Source organism: Hyla sarda, chromosome 8 (assembly GCF_029499605.1).
Source record: "Hyla sarda isolate aHylSar1 chromosome 8, aHylSar1.hap1, whole genome shotgun sequence".
Lineage (NCBI taxonomy): Eukaryota > Metazoa > Chordata > Amphibia > Anura > Hylidae > Hyla > Hyla sarda.
In genome coordinates this window covers 139,189,609-139,207,290 of record NC_079196.1, presented here as the reverse complement: position 1 = coordinate 139,207,290, position 17,682 = coordinate 139,189,609, and the positions used below count along the sequence as shown (strand labels likewise).

General features: G+C 44.8%; 1 protein-coding gene and 1 long non-coding RNA gene across 8 annotated transcripts in view; one reads left to right on the top strand and one right to left on the bottom strand.

Annotated features, from left to right (window-relative positions):
- Window positions 1-17,682, bottom strand: part of TNRC18 (trinucleotide repeat containing 18) — a 968,701-nt gene that overhangs the window by 724,480 nt on the left and 226,539 nt on the right. The window lies entirely within an intron of this gene.
- The window catches only part of LOC130284313 (uncharacterized), a 111,835-nt gene that overhangs the window by 51,423 nt on the left and 42,730 nt on the right, over window positions 1-17,682 (top strand). The window contains exons 2-3 of one of the 2 annotated variants that reach the window (XR_008846980.1): window positions 4,978-5,168; window positions 5,854-5,960. This is a non-coding gene — a long non-coding RNA (uncharacterized LOC130284313). The remainder of the gene's footprint in view (window positions 1-4,977; window positions 5,169-5,853; window positions 5,961-17,682) is intronic. The other variant, XR_008846981.1, reaches the window with a different exon arrangement.

Here is a 17,682-nt window from a genome sequence, read left to right as displayed (position 1 = left end):
AGGCATACCATCTTGGCATACCATCTTGGCTTATCTGACCCATGCGATTATGCAGCGGGTGGACCGACGAGTCTTTCTAATCCCCTGTTATGCTTTAGATGCCATGATTAGTGATGTTCATGGCATTTGAAGATTTAATGGTGGACATCAGCATGATCGCTGATGCCAGCCTTTACCCGCAGGTCCCCAGCTGCTGATAGAAGCCGGGACCCGCCGTGCAGGAGCTGCAGTTGCTTTATGTACTGAAAGTAAATGTACCTTCTAGTACATTAAGTACTAGGGCACAAGGGTGTACACTTACGTCCATTGTCGTTAAAGGGGAAATTGCCATTTTCTGACTCCTATTACTTTTTTATTTGTTCGTATAAGGGCTTTATGAGGGCTAATTTTTCGTGCCATGATCTGTAGTTTTTATCAGTACCATACTGGAATTGATTGGAATTTCTGATAACTTTTTAGTCCATTTTTTCTAGGATGTGATGTGAACAAATAAACGTAATTCTGGGGTTTGGCGTTTTGTTACGTATACAATATTTATCAGAGGGAGTAAACAATGTTATATTTTAAAAATTTGGACAATTTTGCTCGTGGTGATACCAAATATGTTTTCTTTTATTATGTTTACATATTTTTATAATCAAATGGTAAAAGCGTACTGTGTGTCCTGGTTCTTACCAGCGTCATGCGACATTCTCTGTGCCATTTGTCTGCTGGGCATCCTTGCCTTCTTCATCTGGACTATCTCCTGCTGCTTCAGCCATTGCTGCAGTTTCCTCTCTGCCCCCTAGGGGCCACGTGCGAGCACTGGCTGAGACTTATAGGGACAGTGTGCACTCCCTAATGGATCCCCCTCGAATCCCTGCCAGGCATTGCCTACATAACTCTGCTCCACCTGCTCTCGAATGCCTGAGCAATAGTGCAGTTCCTGCACAGCATAGGTCTCTGAGTTTGTCTGCTAATCAAGTAATTCCTGACCATAGCCTGCATTCTGGACTTTGCCTTCGCCTCATCCCTTGGATTCTGTCTTTCCTTTTCTGTGTGTGAAATTAAGATTGTTGACCATGCCTCTGTCTACCAGCAAGCTTGTTCCACCCATCTGCACCTGTAGCCTACTCAGCTTTGCTGTTCTCACAGCACCTGCTCTGCTATAAACACCCAGTCAGCTCTGCTGCGTCTGACATTGTACCCTAAGCCAAGATGGTTAGTGGCAAAGTGGGTCCACACACGTTGGGGCATTACAGTTTATAACCACCAGCTGTTAGCGGCAGCCCCAGCTACTGAATTCACCATGGAGCACGTGCCATTTGTCCTTAATGGCCCCATGACATGCACATGTGGTGTCCCGGTACCGCATCCTATCCGGTACCATTGTATATAGGTCCCATAGCCAGAGTCCCCATAGGACGTTGGGGTTTTTCTTAACTAGTCACCTCTCATCTAGGTATTAGTTATCTAATAATTCTTAGGATTTGTATGTATATATATATATATATTTGTGATCGGGGCTCCATACGTGTACTAGTGACAGGAAAGATTGCCTACATACCTATACAAGATCTTACCCTAGCATAGCGGTCTGAGTTGTGCCATAACCGCGCAATGAGGGCACGCCTATAGAGGGCATGCACTATAGTGAAGGAATAAGATAAGGGAGGGTTGGGAGGGTTCCACAAACGACACGTAATCCGCCCCTGTAGGAGAGGGGGAAGTTATCTACACACGCCCCCACCTGTTCCCAATGAGCCCCACCTGGAAGTGCAGGGAGCGATAATTACTTCCGCCCCTCGCACAAATACAGCCCATCAGGCTTTATACATATATATATATATATATATATATATATATATATATATATATAATATAGGCTTGTACAAGTGTACATAAATGGTTAATTATCTGTGCATAGCATAACAGGACCTGCGGGTCACGTGAACAGGTGAACTCTATGGTTTTATGCTTAAGGACCTTTGGAGGTCCTTGTGACGTTGATCTCCCATCGCTCCTTGTAACGGTGAGTGACAGTGATTGAACCAGTAAACACGGCCCTGCCCCTGCCCATATAAGGGAGCGGCGGCCATTGCTCACTCTTTTTCCTCGTGGGCTGTTGATGGTGAAGGATCTGCTCTGCTGTCATCAGTGAGTTTAGGCCTGAGCCTTGCGGCGACGGCTGATATCTTCTAAATTGTGAGTGTGTCAATCCCTAAACACTCTGCAAGATCACCGGACCTTATCTATTCCCTAAATCCTGACGGATCTTCGCAATATTCCGTAATTCAGAGACTTTTGGGAGAAGTCAAGTTCCGCAACAACTGTCAGTCATTGCACTAGATAAAGACTGTATTCCTGAGACTGCTACTGTTCATTGGATGTATCGCAAGCATTTAAGTAAAGTTATCCAAGTTCAAGTTCCTTGTGGACCTTCAGTCATTTTATGCATGAACCCATCGTTACTGGGAAGGGCGGAGATAGGCCGGAAAATTACCTCAGCATACTAGCCCTGAGCCTGGCGTCACGAACTATAGGGTTAACATTAACCCCTCATCTACCGAAACAACACCCCAACTACCATACACCCCCAAGGGCTACCACACATACACACATGTCATGTGTCATAAAAGGGTTAAAGTAGGGCATATATTTAAGTGCAAGGGCATGAAATATTAGACAAAAGCAACCAAAAATTGCAAATACATTACTTAAAATGAAGACCGAGCAACAACAAAATCCCTACATGTAATAAATAATAAAATAAAAATATAATATAATGCACTATTGTCATTTTATTTTATCATTTCTTTCTTACTTACATATTTATATATGTACATTTGTTGATTTATTTATATACATTAATGAATTATATTTAATATTTATACTCTTTCTGGTGTAATTAGAATAATGCAGACATTAACAAAAATAGGTGTAACCCAATGCCAAAATAAGAGTAATAGTGGGATAAAAAATCCTCAAAGCTAATGACACCTATCTGTAAAAAGTTGCTAAAGAGCTCCTATAAACATATGATACAGCGCAAGAAAAAAGATTGGAGCCGTTTGAAAGAAATAATATACAAAATATACTATACTAAAGAAAATGCACAAATACATAAAAGCTGAGGACTCTTAAAGATGAGGGACAAAAACAGCAAGGGTGACCTCTCAGTAGGGCTGGGCGATATACCGGTTCATACAGAATACCGAAATTTTTGTGCTGCACGATATGAATTTTTCCCATACCGCAATACCGGTTGGGCCCCTCCCCCTCGGGAATGAATGAATCGGCCCCACATTGGGGAACTAATCATATGTGACCCGCCAGCGCTGTTCTACTCCCCCCCAATTATCAGTCCAGCGGGGTACTACTCACATATGTCAAGCATTGCCCTCCTCCTCTTTGTTGGGGGCCGCTGGCGCTGGAACTCACTATACGCCAGTGGTCTCCAACCTGCGGACCTCCAGATGTTGCAAAACTACAATTCCCAGCATGCCCAGACAACCAACGGCTGTCCGGGCATGCTGGGAGTTGTAGTTTTGCAACAGCTGGAGGTCCGCAGGTTTGAGACCACTGCTGTACGCTGTATCCCTATGCCTGGGCTGCAAAAGATAAAGAAAATAAACTTTAACTTACCTACATCAGCCTTACGCTGGGGACTGGAACGTCGGACAGCCATCAGCCTATCACCGGCCGGAGCGATGCCCCGCCCCGGCCGGTGATAGGCTGAGCCCACTGTCATGTAAGAAGCCGGCTTCTACATGCAGGAAAATTAATACGTTTAAAATTGTCATCTTCTGACCCCTATAACTTTTTTATTTTTCCATCTATGGGGCGGGATGAGGGCTCATTTTTTGCGCCGTGATCTGAAGTTTTTAACGGTACCATTTTTGCATTGATAGGATTTATTGATTGCTTTTTATTCATTTTTAAATGATATAAAAAGTGACCAAAAATGCCCTATTTTGGACTTTGGAATTTTTTTGCGCGCACGCCATTGACCGAGCGGTTTAATTAATTATATATTTTTATAATTCGGACATTTCCGCACGCGGTGATACCATATATGTTTATTTTTATTTACACTTTTTTTTTTATTGGAAAAGGGGGGTGATTCAAACTTTTAATAGGGGAGGAATTAAATGATCTTTATTCACTTTTTTTTTGCAGTGTTATAGGTTCCATAGGGACCTATAACACTGCATACACTGATCTTCATCATTGATCACTGGTTTCTCATAGGAAACCAGTGATTGACGATTCTGCCGCATGACTGCTCATGCCTGGATCTCAGGCACTGAGCAGTCATTCGGCGATCGGACAGCGAGGAGGCAGGTAGGGGCCCTCCCGCTGTCCTGTAAGCTGTTCGGGATGCCACGATTTCGCCGCGGCTATCCCGAACAGCCCACTGAGCTAGCCGGCAACTTTCGCTTTCGGTTTTAGCCACGCGGCTCAGCTCTGAGCGCGCGGCTAAAGGGTTAATAGCTATTAGAGGCGGGTCCCGGCTTCACTATGACGCCGGGCCCGCCGTGATATGATGCGGGGTTATTGTGTAACCCCGCGTTATATCAGGAGAGCAGGACCAAGGACGTACCGGTACGTCCTTGGTCCTTAAGGGGTTAATGGCCCAGACAAAACATATGGAGAAAAACTGTTCCAGGTTAAGCCCCCTCAAAGGAAAAGGGGGCACTCCCTCTGTTTGGGAGAAGAAAAGGTTTAGTCTCAAGGGGCGACATGCCTTCTTTACCATAAGAACAGTGAATTTATGGAACCGTCTACCTCAGGAACTAGTCACAGCAGGAACGATTAATAAATTTAAAACAGGGTTAGATACATTCCTGGAACAGAACAACAAATATAAAATCCCATCCCTTCCCCCAATATCCCACCACACCCCTACCCTTCAATTTCCTGGTTGAACTTGATGGATGTATGTATTTTTTTTGACCGTACTAACTATATAACTTCTTGCCCGGCTTCTCTGCGCAGCATCGGTGACGTCACTTTTCATTTACTGAAGTCGCCGCACTCTGAACTCTGACTCACGGAGGCTGCAGGAAATGAAAAGTGATGTCACTGATGCTGCGCAGAGGAGCCGGGAGAGGACGTCCTTCATCTGCTTCATGACCACACAGCCCGCAAGACCCGCCGTCTGACCTGGCCTGCCGAATCGCAGCGAGGTAAGGAAAATAAAAAAAAACTATAAAAAGTGGGGGAATGATGAGGGAGGAGGGAGGTAAGGAAAATTAAAAGCACAGCGGGGAGGAGCCGCCACTGGTCACTGATTTAAAGTGGCCACGGCCGGGCTGCCAATACTTCAGAAGCAGCCGCTACTGCAGCCGCTTTAAATCAGTGACCAGAAGATTTATTGGCATATAACACGCAGGCAGGGGTGCGTGTCATAAGCCGATAAATACGGGTATCTACATTTGTTTAAAAACAAATGTAGATACCCGTATTTATCGGCTTATGACACGCCCGCCACGGGAGCCGGCCCGAGCAGATAATCGCATGTTTTCCCGGGGGGGCGTATCGCTATATCGCAAAAAGCAAGAATCGTGATTCGATTGCTTTTGCAATATATCGTGCAGCCCGAAAACATACTGTATCAGCTAATAGACAATACAGAATTAGTGGAGTATAGAAGTGATGCCACCCAAACAAATATTTCAGCAAACCCTCAGTGATGTAATTGGATGCCATTTTAAGTCTATTTAAACACTTTTTTGTATCACTGCCATAAAATATCTGAATAAGAGGTCTTTAGCTCAAAGGAGTCATATGTATTTGACTTTATAATAAAACCAGCACTTCTTAATATTTATTAGATTGACTGGTCTACAACTATGTTTGGTTTCTCGCCAGAAATCTGGACTTACTGACGATTGCCTACAAAGCCTTCCCAATGATGACAAGATGACATTAGTGCTCTGTTGTTATTGAGCCCCTGAGAGTCCCCTCCATTACAGGGGGTAAGTTACTTATATAGTTAGTTTATAAGGTTTATAAAAGACAAGAGTCTATCAAATTCAGTGCATAACCCTACAATGTGATGTTGACTAGAGAGATGCAAAAACCCTTGTGAGATAGAAGGCAATGCCCCATACTAGAGGCAAAATTCCTTACCAACTTTATATATGGCAGTCAGAATAAATCCGTGTATCCACATCCTGTCTCCAGAAATCTAGTATCTATAACCTGTAATATATTTTTCTGGGGAAAAAAAAAACATCCAGGCCCCCTTTTTTGTTTATTGAGTTAGCCATCACAACATAATGTGGCAGAGAGATCTGAAGTCTCACTGCTCTTACAGTAAAGAAAAATCTCCATCTGTGAAGATCGTGAAACCTTATTATCATGTCCTAGGTATAAGAAGATCACTAGAAAGATCCCTGTATTGGCCATTCATACATTTTTACATTTTGATCAAATCACACCTAAGGCGTTTTTTTTCAAATTGAATATCTCCAAGCTTGACAACCTGTCTTGGTATTCCGACCCACCCATTCCCTTAATTACAGCAATTTCCTTTATAAATACAGGAACCCAAAACTGGACACACAACTCCATGTGTGGGTCTGAGTAGTGATTTCTACAGAGACAAAACTATGTTGTGGTCATGAGCTTCTATGCCTCTCTTAAAAGGGTACTCCAGAGAAGTATATAATGATAATTAAAAAAATATTAAAAATCCAAAGCGACCACACTATCTGGATATGTCCCCTGTAAATGATCCTGACTGATATGCATGGTTCTGTGGCCCTTGTGTTCTTCTCTGGCTGGTTAATATTCTTTGCCATCCTTCCCTCCCCCTGCCATACTGGCTAACTACATCTCCTGGCAGTTAGTGCGGCTCTGTTCTGAATGCCAGCAAGCTCCTCACAGTTCTCTGAGAGCAGCTTCCACCCACCTGCTCTGTGAGTGGAGAGATTCAGTGTGTAACTGGCTGAGGCTGCACACACCTCCCAGCACTATAGGCAGGGCTGGTGCAAGGATTTTTGCCACCCTAGGCAAAAAACTATTTGCTGCCCCCTCCCTCCAACCCTTGATCTGAAAAACATTTTTGTCCGATCTGAAAACATGGCCTTAGGCTGTGTTCCCCCATTTGTTTGTGAACAATATTCCATACAATGACATAACACTACCATACAAGAACAGAACAATACCATCATACCGTGACTAAATAACACGACCATACCAGAACAGAACAATACCACCACTGAATAACAGTTTCCACGGTTTTCCCCCCGCTTCAATATTGTAATGAGATATACATTTTATATATATATATATATATATATATATATACATATATATATATATATATATATATATATATATATATATATTGTAAAAGTGTGGCAAGGAAAGGGTGTATTTCCCTCCCTGATCCTGGAGAAACCTCCACCTGGGGCCTAATCAATGAGGCAGCAGAGAGGGGAGGCTGTTTAAGGGTGCGTTCAGACTTGGCGTATACGCAGCGTATTTCACACTGCGCAAAATTTATGGCAGCAGCGGGAAATACGCTGCGTCTTCCTTGCTCACTATACACACAGGGCTTTTCGGCAGCAGCCCTATGTGTGTAGTGAGTTTTGGAGGCGGAGCCGTGCGCCAGTCACGCCGGTGCATTGCCGTAGAATGAGATTTGCCATAGAATGAGATGGTCCGCCTCCATCACATCCTATTGGCTCTCTCTTGTCACGTGACATATTTAAACGTCACGCATCGATGCGCCCAGTAGTGTCAGTTTGGCTATCACAGGGAGAGGGTCTCCTCTCCCTGTGATAGCTGAAGCTGTACGGAGCTCTCATGGCCTCTGTGGCCCGACAGAAGTTCACACATGTACGCAGCTCATACGGCTGCCTCATATACATTTACTGTTGATCCACAGCGCTATCGGGATCTCGATGGCGCTGTCATCAGTGTGCGTCCCCGCGAGCGCCCCACGCCCGCAGCTCTACTCCCCGTCCTCCGCCCCCCGCAGCTCTACTCCCCGTCCCGTTAACGCTCAGGGAGCGGGGAACAGAAAGTAGAGCATCGGGCGCAGGTCAAGTTATTCGCGTAATGCTGCGCATGCGTAGTACTACTTTACCTGCGCCCGATGCTCTACTTTCTGTTCCCCGCTCCCTGAGCGTTAACGGGACGGGGAGTAGAGCTGCGGGGGACGGGGAGTAGAGCTGCGGGCGTGGGGCGCTCGCGGGGACGCACACTGATGACAGCGCCATCGGGCGTAGGAATCCCCATAGTGCTGTGGATCGCTCCCTGAGCGTTCACAGGGGACGGGGAGTAGAGCTGCGGGGGACGGGGTGTAGAGCTGCGTAGGACGGGGAGAAGAGCTGCGGGGGACGGGGAGTAGAGCTGCGGGGGACGGGGAGTAGAGCTGCGGGGGGCGGGGGACGGGGAGTAGAGCTGCGGGGGACGGGGGACGGGGAGTAGAGCTGCGGGGGACGGGGAGTACAGCTGCGGGGGACGGGGAGTAGAGCTGCGGGCGTGGGGCGCTCGCGGGGACGCACACTGATGACAGCGCCATCGGGCATAGGGATCCCGATAGCGCTGTGGATCAACAGTACATGTAATAATAGAGTACGTGTATATGATCCAGCCGTATGAGCTGCGTACATGTGTGAACTTCTGTCGGGCCACAGAGGCCATGAGAGCTCCGTACAGCTTCAGCTATCACAGGGAGAGGAGACCCTCTCCCTGTGATAGCCAAACTGACACTACTGTGCGCATCGATGCGTGACGTTTAAATATGTCACGTGACAAGAGAGAGCCAATAGGATGTGATGGAGGCGGACCATCTCATTCTATGGCAAATCTCATTCCACGGCAATGCACCGGCACGCGGCCCCGCCTCCAAAACTCACTGCACACATAGGGCTGCCGCCGGAAAGCCCTGTGTGTATAGTGAGCAAGGAATACACAGCATATTTCCTGCTGCCGCCGTAAATTTTGCGCAGTGTGAAATACGCTGCGTATACGCCAGGTGGGAACGCACCCTAAAAAGCAGAAAAACAGAATAGTCTGGGCTCTCCCTTAGACAGAAGTGGCTGTTAGAGGGGGAGACAACGTGTCCATTGCCAGGCAGGCACGGCAAGGGCCACAAAAGGACACAAGCGTGGACTTCCGGAGTAAGAGCAGTGGCAACTTACTATGATTCATTGTCTCATGTAAGCATTACAACATTTCAACTCCTCCTGGAGTCATTTTCAAGCATAGTGATACACAACAAAGATTTCATTAAGTTCATTAATGTCTCTTCCCTATTGTGAAGTATATATTAGTTTCATTAATTATTATGTGTTCACATGTGTTGATATTTTGTAAGTATATGTAATTGATGTAAAAATATAATTTTCAAGCGGTCTTTTAACTTTTTATATACCTTTTATACACTTATGCACTATATCACTTTTATGGTATCTATGCCCTTACTTTATTTATGAATATATTAATTTACTTATGCAATTTTATGTACATTTTTTGATAATTGTCACTATGTGGAATGGATTAGCACTTAATGAAATATTTGGGCATAAAAGCCCTCTTTGTTGTGTGTATCACTATGCTTGAAAATGGCTCCAGGAGGAGTTGTAATGCTTACATGAGACAATAAATCACAGTCAGTTGGAGAGCTGCGCCTTGGTTTGTTTTTTTATCTATGGATGGACTCTGATCAGGTCTTGTACAGCGCTGGCACCTTGTTGCTTCAGGAATGGATAAGCAGTGCTGCATTTTCTTTGGAATACATATATATCAGCGTTTCCCAACCAGGGTGCCTCCAGCTGTTGCAAAACTACAACTCCCAGCATGCCCACTTGTAGCTTTACAACAGCTTGAGGCACCCTGGCTGGGAAACTAATATATATATATATATATATATATATATATATATATATATAGACAAAGAATAAGTCAGCCAGCACTTTAGTTGAAACCAAACTATTATATGGACCTGGCCTACAGGTGCACGCTACTAGGCTAGATATACAGCAACAGAAGAATGCAGCAGCACACTGCCAGCATTCTTCTGTTGCTGTATATCTAGCCTAGTAGCGTGCACCTGTAGGCCAGGTCCATATAATAGTTTGGTATCAACTAAAGTGCTGGCTGACTTATTCTTTGTCTGTATTGCACATACGGGGGAGTGGCTACCTCCATGTTGGCCTTGCACCCCACCCACCTCTATCAGGTGTGTATATAAGGTGTCTTGGATGTTCCAGATCCTGCCATGCTTACTGAACTGTTCACACAGAGGCATATACACAGTGTAGGGTCCGTCCCAAGGAGGCTACCTTATCGCGGTGGGACGGTCCAAGCTATTTGACCGCCGGCGGAGACAAATTTGCGAGCTAAGTGCCTCACTATTTCATAGTTTCACATTTGCATCTATTACACCATAGCTGTATAGCTCTCCATGTTTTAACTGCATTTTGATGTTTCACCTATATCCTTGTGCTGGCAGTGTGCTGCTGCATTCTTCTGTTGCTATATATATATATATATATATATATATATATATATATATATAATCTATCTATCTATGTGTATATATATGCGTTTCCCAACCAGGGTGCCTCCAGGTGTTGTAAAACTACAAGTGGGCATGCTGGGAGTTGTAGTTTTCCAACAGCTGAAGGCACTCTGGTTGGGAAACGGCGCTAGATATATATATATATATATATATATATATATATATATATATATATACACACATACCCCCCCATCCATGGTATGTATGTGTATATATATATATATATATATATATATATATATATACACACACACATACATACACACCATGGATGGGGGGCTGTGTATGTTTACATATATTTATATCAGCGCTTGCTTCCCAACCAGGGGAAGCAAACTGTTGCAAAACTACAAATACCAGCATGCCCAGCTTGAGGCACACTGGTGTGTGTGTGTGTGTGTATATATCTATTATATATATATATATATATATATATATATATATATATATATATAAAATTCAACGTGTGTGTGTGTGTATGTATGTTCGACGAAAACTTCCAAACGGCTAAAGATATTAAAATGAAACTTGGCACACGTTACTTATATGTCAGCAATAAACATAGGATAGGTGATTTAACCCTTACTCACCCCCCATTTGCCAGGGGCAGGGTTTATATTTAAATTCCCATACACGTCTATGGGAAATATATGTTACTGCATAACTTCCAAACGGCTGGAGATATTTCGATAATACTTGGTCACATGTTACTTATATGTCCACTTAAAATATAGGATAGTTCATTTAACCCTTAACTACCCACATTTGTGAGGGTCAGGGTTTTTGTTTAAAGTCCCATGCAAATCAATGGGAAATGTATGTTCTCACATAACTTCTGTACGGCTGGAGATATTTCAATACCTGGTACACATATTACAGGTCGGGATAGGAGGACGGGATAGGAGGCCGGGATAGGAGGCCGGGATAGGAGGCCGGGATAGGAGGCCGGGATAGGAGGCCGAGATAGGAGGACAGGATGGTTGGGATAGGAGGACGGGTTATGAGGACAGGATAGGAGGACAGGATAGGAGGTGGAGATAGGAGGTCAGGATAGGCGGATGGAATAGAAGGTCGGGATAGGAGGTTGAGATGGGAGGTAGGGATGGGAGGTCGGCATAGGAGGTGGAGATGGGAGGTCGGGATAGGAGGTCGGCATAGGAAGTGGAGATGGGAGGTCGGCATAGGAGGTGGAGATGGGAGGTCTGGATAGGAGGTCGGGATAGGAGGTCGGCATAGGAGGTGGAGATGGGAGGTCGGGATAGGAGGTCGGCATAGGAGGTGGAGATGGGAGGTCGGGATAGGAGGTCGGCATAGGAGGTGGAGATGGGAGGATGGGATAGGGGGTTGAGATGGGAGGACGGGATAAGGGGTCGAGATGGGAGGACGGGATAGAAGGACAGGATAGGAGGTCGAGATAGGAGGACGGGGTATGAGGACGGGATATGGGGTTGGCATATGACAACAATATATGGGGATGGGATTTGAAGTCAAAAGCTTCCTCCTTTGTTGATTTTTCCTCCCCAACAAGGATGAGGAAGGAAAAAACGGGCAACGCCGGGTACTCAGCTAGTATATATATAAAACTCCATGTGTGTGCGTGTGTGTGTATGTATGTATGTATGTGTGTATGTTCCACAAAAACTTCCAAACGGCTAAAGATATTAACATGAAACTTGGCACACATGTTACTTATATGTCAACAACAAACATAGGATAGGTATTTTAACCCTTAACTACCCCCATTTGTGAGGGTCGGGGTTTTTGTTTAACCCCTTAAGGACTCAGGGTTTTTCCGTTTTTGCACTTTCGTTTTTTCCTCCTTACCTTTTAAAAATCATAACTCTTTCAACTTTCCACCTAAAAATCCATATTATGGCTTATTTTTTGCGTCGCCAATTCTACTTTGCAGTGACATTAGTCATTTTACCCAAAAATGCACGGCGAAAAAAAAATCATTGTGCAACAAAATCGAAGAAAAAATGCAATTTTGTAACTTTTGGGGGCTTCCGGTTCTACGCAGTGCATATTTCGGTAAAAATTACACCTTATCATTATTCTGTAGGTCCATACAGGTCCCAGTGTCCTGCCCGCTGTTCGGGACGCCGCGATTTCACCGCGGCGGTCCCGAATAGCCCGACTGTGCAGCCGGGTCACTTTCACTTTCGCTTTAGAAGCGGCAGTCAGCTTTGACCGCCGCTTCTAAAGGGTTAATACCGCACATCGCCGCGATCGGCGATGTGTGGTATTAGCCGCGGGTCCCGGCCGTTGATGGCCGTTGGGACCAACGCGATATGATACGTCCTGCGTCGTTAAGGGGTTAAAGTCCCATGCAAATCAATTGGAAATGTATGTTCTCACTAACTTCTGTACGGCCGGAGATATTTCAATACCTGGTACACATATTACAGGTCGGGATATGAGGTCGAGATGGGAGGTCGAGATGGGAGGTCGAGATGGGAGGTCGAGATGGGAGGTCGAGATGGGAGGTCGAGATGGGAGGTCGAGATGGGAGGTCGAGATGGGAGGTCGAGATGGGAGGTCGAGATGGGAGGTCGAGATGGGAGGTCGAGATGGGAGGTCGAGATGGGAGGTCGAGATGGGAGGTCGAGATGGGAGGTCGAGATGGGAGGTCGAGATGGGAGGTCGAGATGGGAGGTCGAGATGGGAGGTCGAGATGGGAGGTCGAGATGGGAGGTCGAAATGGGAGGTCGAAATGGGAGGTCGAAATGGGAGGTCGAGATGGGAGGTCGAGATGGGAGGTCGAGATGGGAGGTCGAGATGGGAGGTCGAGATGGGAGGTCGAGATAGGAGGACGGGATGGTCGGGGTAGGAGGTCGGGGTATGGGGTTGGCATATGACAACAATATATGGGGATAGGATTTGAAGTCAAAAGCTTCCTCCCCAACAAGGATGAGGAAGGAAAAACCGGGCAACGCCGGGTACTCAGCTATTATATATATATATGTTCACTGAAGGGTACAGTCACTAGAGGGTATGCTGTACCAATTTGTTATCCTGGTTTCCCAGTGAGTGCACAAATACTTAAGAAGAAAGAAGGGGACCTTAAAACTTCACTTCTATTTGTTTCGTTTAAAAATCTGTCACACTTTACTCGTGTTTAGCCATAAAAATAGTGATGTTGAACGCCTTCCATTGCCAACTGTATTTCTTTGCTACGGTGTTTTCACACACACCACTACTGTGTGTCAATATCAGTATTCCATACATCACGATGCGTCTCTGCTGTTTGCGTGTGTATAGTGGACATAAAGTGCATGTTCATGGGCTAAATCAGGGGCCCATTTAGGCGTGCATTTAAATAATATTGCCACAGTTATTACATTTTACACCGTATAATGCACTCATTATATTAAGGCAGCATTGTATGTAAACAGAAGCGACATATTATTGCATATACTGTTCTGTATATTGCACTGTTCCTCCTTATTCAAGTATTAACTCTTCATGCATTCACTGTTATATTGCACTTCCTTTATATAGACTCAATAATTATGCTGTATGTAGTTGATTATCTTGTTATTATGTCAGTATTGCACTTTTGTCCACTTAGCTTTTTCTTGTAAAAGGCATAGTCTGTCTCATCATTGGTTGGAGCTTGTAAACATTCAAATAGTAGATCCTATGCGTTTCCTCCATCAGGATTCCTCAGGGATCTCATGTTCATCTGTGCGTCATTCTCTTTGCACTATGTGCGGCCGTACTATTCAAGTCAGTCCCTCCTATGACCTCATCTAACCTGGTAGGTACAATCAATTTGTGACATGTAGGGCTTGACCTCTGTGGCGATCTATGCGATTGCAGCTTTACATCCAGGTAGGTTGGGGGAGGTACTTTATCTGTGCTCAGATATGCTTCTCAAGCCTTGCTCTGAGCTCCGTTATCAGGTTGATTCTATTGAAGGCCCCGCGTTCCAAATGAGCACACCTTCCTGGATACCTGCATTAACTCTTACAGGTCTCAAGTTTATTGTATTACTAGCTGAGTACCCGGCGTTGCCCCGTATTTCCTTCCTAATCCTTGTTGTGAAGGAAAATCAACAGAGGAAGCTTTTGGCTTCATATCCCATCCTCATATATTGTTGTCATATCCCATCCACATATCCCAACCTCCTATCTTGACCCCCTATCCCGACCTCCTATCTCGATCTCCTATCCCGTCCTCCTATCTTGACCTCCTATCCTGATCTCCTATCACGTCCCGTAATATGTGTACCAGGTATTGAAATAACTTCCGTATTGCTGGAGATATGTGGGAACATACATTTCCCATTGATTTGCATGGGACTTTAAACATAAACCCAGACCCTCACAAATTGGGGTAGTTAAAGAAGATATCCCATGCAGCAAAGAAAAAAATACCTAGCCATTCCATAGTATATTCACCTACCACCTCTCTGACATGTTTGTGATTTTTTTTCCGCCCCCAATTCACCGGCTATTCAGCTCATAAATTCCAGTTACTTCCTGGTTATGGTGGCTATGCCTGTGATCTCAAAGACTACATTTCCCTGCATGCACTGCTCACATTTCCTGCTCTCAGCTGCCTGAGCAGAGAGCTTGTTACCACCCCTAACTTATGTTAGTCACTCCTACAGCTCTGCTAGCTCACTCCCACACAACACTGAGCTCCAATCATAGCCCTATACAGCAGGGTGGCCACGAGGAAACAAAATGTAATCTCAGTGCTCAGTAAGAGGGACCCTGGAGTTGAAGCTGCAGTTTTACACTGTAAAATCACTCCCTCCCCCTCCTGCTTTACAGTGGCACAATCACCTCCCCCCCTTCTCTGCCCTGCACTCCTCTCTCCCCAGTGCTCAGTGTGACAGGTCTACGCTGGCAGCTCCCTCCCCTCCCTCCTCTCCTCCGTTCTCAGTGTAAAAACATTAGCAAGGAGAGGGGAGAGAATCAGCCTGTTTGCTGACGCTGCTATGATCTGAATCAGCCGGCATATAGGCAGTGCTGCTCAGCCAATCACTGCAGAACAGAGGGAGGACAGTGTGAATATTCATCAGATGGGAGGGGCTAAGGCCGAGCACAGGGAGCTCTCTGCAGCACAGGGGTTTTCTGGGTAATTGTCACGTCACGGCCCCGGGATGCTGCTGATAACAGCCTGAATAGGGGGTCGAAAGTCATGAAAACCTGGAACAGCTGAATTTCCTGTCAGACAGAAGAATGCAGAAAAAGCTTTTTTCTAAGCAGCATTGGTAATGGAAGTGATTTACAAACCTATATAAAACTTTACCTTCTGCACTAAAAGCTGAACAATTATTTACTGTGAGACTTGTCCTTTAAGGGTTAAATTAATTATCCTATATTTTAAGTGGACATATAAGTAACATGTGTGTCACGATCACACCCTATCTGTCCAGCCAAGACATTAGAGAGAGTGTGATGGTGCAAGGGTTAAGGCCACCAGACCTCTGGGTATCCACTACTAGTCCCAGCAAGTCACCAAATTAACCCTTAGATAAACGTGTTTCCACCAGAGCTGCCTTCTGAAAAGTGAGCTCATATATTTAGAGATCAAAGACCAGAGCTGATTAATTAAACATTTAATCTGATAAAAGGTATCACAGTGCTGTGTATATGTATGTATATATATATATATATATATATATATATATATATATTGTGACGATTCGTCTTGGGGATTAGCTCTGGGATCGTCCTGGACTACGCCACAGGATGCGTTTCTTCTCAATAAACCAGCAAACAAACGCTTATAATGCAAATCTGGCACCTTGCCAGTTTTATTAGACAGGTTGCAGGGAAAGAAATAAACAAAAAGCAGGAACAAAAACAAAATCCTAGACCGTCTGGTCACTGACTAAACAGATCAGCTTGTCCTGACTAACAACCGCTGAGCTTCCTTCAGCCGGTTAAACATATGTCCCCTGCAACCTTCTACTCACAATTCATGGCAGTCTCTTTGAGCCCCTCATAGCTCGGGCTGTGTACTCCTCAGCAGGCTCTGTCTCTTCCCTACAGCCCACATGCTGTCTCCTAGGAAGAGCCCCCATTACACTGAGTCTTCATCTCATATACACCTCTCTTCCCTCCTGCCTCATTACTTAAGAAGCAGGTGAGAGCTTCTGCAGGGTGAGCCAAGGAAATACACCCTTTCCTTGCCACACTGCCACAATATATATATATATATATATATATATATATATATATATATACAGAAACAAATGACATACAGGTATAATTAATATATAAGAGTTTGGCAAGGCAAGTTCAGAAAGCAAAAATGAAGTCCTTACAGCATAATGGTATAGCCGTCCTTGGGAGTGAGAGTCCAGCTCTTGTCAGCTTGTTGCACAGCATTGAACAACCGCTGAGTGCAGCATTTTTAAATCTGATCTCTGCTTCTTTGGAGGGAAACTCCACCCCCCCCCTCTGATCCCACCAGGTGGGGCATCTCTCTTCCTGACCCCTTATCTGTTTGATTATATGAGGAGACCAGATGCACTACTTCAAAGGAGATCCCAAACAGCCAGACCCCCAAAAAAATGCAAAACACAGTCTGAATGACCCTCACCCCCAGGTCTTAGTTTATACACAGATACAATTATAAAACACAAGTATGTTTCCATAATCAGGCCTTGAGCCTGACAATGTGACCAAGTATTATCAAAATATCTACAGCCATTTGGAAGTTATGCAGTAACATATATTTCCCATGGACTTGTACGGGACTTTAAACAAAAACCCTGATCCTTGCAAATGGGGGTGGGTAAGGGTTAAATTATCTATCCTATGTTTGTTGTTGACATATAAGTAACATGTGTGCCAAGTTTCATGTTAATATCTTTAGCCATTTGGAACGTGATGCTGGAACATACATACATACACACACACACACACACACACACCGGTCATTTACTAACAGGATTCCCGACAGAATCTGAAACTCTCCGAGTGAAAAAAAAAAAAAAAACTACAAAATGGGCGTTGTTTTCGGGAAAAGGGGCGTGTTCCCTACATTTCATCGAAAATCACTCGTCTTTTCTGAAAATAACTCCGAAATCATGTGAATTTTCTGGGAAGGAAACCCGACACTTTAACCCCTTAACGACGCAGGATGTAAATTTACGTCCTGGTGAGGTGGTATTTAATGCACCAGGACGTACATTTTCG